Raw genomic sequence first — 1,830 nt, 5'->3', positions numbered from 1 at the left:
AAAATAGCGTTTTCCATTAGTATATAAAGGCATATTGTTTCTCTATGTTTTTTTTTTTTTCTAATAATATTGTTTCTCTATGTGTGTGCCCACACTGTGTGTTTACGTAAAAGAAAAACATAAGTCTTAAATTTAATTTCATGTTAATTCATAAGTCATATAGGTGGTTAGAAACTATATATATATTTGGTAAGGTTAGAGTTGTAAGCGTTTTAAAAAAGTTTGGGGTTGCCAAACAACCTAGGTACAACCTTGCCAACGGAGGCTGAGATTGGTATGAGTAGGGGTCAAGGGCCAAAAAGTTTAGTGGGTAGAGGTCAATAAGCCAAAAAAAAAAAAAAAACATTACCTTATAATTTTTTTGAGAACAAAGAAAGAGAGAGAGAGAGAGAGAGAGAGTTTATTTGAATTGGAGGTGAAGGAAACAGATGGAAGGCATTTGAGAGGTGATCAAGCTCTGTGTGCCGCTGTGTTTCTCTTTCTCTTGCTCTATCTCTCTCTGTTCGATGTTATCTTGGGGATATATAAATAGTTGGGCTTGTTTGTTTGGTGCTTTTTGATTTGCTAGGTTTTGTTTTGGGGGTGGCTCCATGTTGTCCAAAGAGCCACCCCTTTCCCTAGTTGTTGTTGTTTTTTTTTTTTTTTTTTTTTTATAATACTTTTAATTTTAAAATTTTAATTTTGTATTTTTAATTCATATATGGGCACGTTTTAATTTTTTAATGGTACTGACATGGCTTTCCGTCAAATTTTGGACGGAATTTAGATGGAAATACTATTTCTGTTTTTTTTCCATTAACCAGGTACCATTTGTGATACGAATTGAAACCGATGGGGCAAAAAATAAAGTTGTTAAACCACAGAGGACTGAAATGTATTTAACCCTTAAAAAAAATTTCTCATGTTGGGGGGCCATGGCCCATACCGACCCCCCCTATTCCTCCGTCCCTACCTGGTTTCTATCCTATTGAACCCAAGGCATGTTTGTTCATGTCACTAGGCTTCTAAAAGTGAATGCAGTTGCTTTGTTAAGAAAAGTTATCAACAAAAACTTTAGTGTCGTCGATCCCTTACTAATTACATATCATCATTGAAAGTTTGGTACCAAATTTCTTGGAGTGTGTCGTGCATGCATGGTCTGTAAAGGACCATTTAGTTAGGGGAAAATTAAGAAGCTTACCCGACAAGATAAAATCCGAAACCATCGAGGTGCCAAGCATCCATAACCTCTAGATCGCTCTTAAACACCAATTCTATCCATCCTTTGTGGTTTCCACTTGCAACAAAAACTTCCATGGACTCAATGTTGGTAGAATTAGTTTAAAATGCATCAACCACGTAAACTCCAGACCCATTGAGGAAGTCGTCCGCCAATTTCAATGGAGTGTCCGGCGTCAGGTAGGACACATTATTGACAGTGTAGCGAGGTGCACCATCAATCTCGGTTGCTGATGCCCAAAGAATGAAGGTTTGTGATAGTGTCACGTTTGTTATGTTGAAGGTTCCTTGTGGGTTTGGCCTTGCGGCGCCAGTGGTCATGTTCCATCTTCACAACAACAAAAAGCATAAAAGAATGGCCTTGTAAAAAGCTTAGTAGAGAATACTGATATGATTTCTTAAATAAAATCATATCTATTTGAATCTTAATCAATTCGTTAATGGAAATGTTATGTACTAAAATTTTTACAAGTTCCTTGCAAATTGATTTGATAATTCACGTAATACTAATTATTACGCCACTCACTAAACAATTCAATTTAGAAAAAGTACACATGCCTTCATAAAAAATTAAGACCTAATTTGTAATGTCCCCCAAAGCTAAAGATTGCA

The sequence above is a fragment of the Corylus avellana genome, chromosome ca7, assembly GCF_901000735.1.
Source record: "Corylus avellana chromosome ca7, CavTom2PMs-1.0".
In the NCBI taxonomy this organism is placed as follows: Eukaryota; Viridiplantae; Streptophyta; class Magnoliopsida; order Fagales; family Betulaceae; genus Corylus; species Corylus avellana.
Note: the sequence above shows the minus strand (reverse complement) of the source record.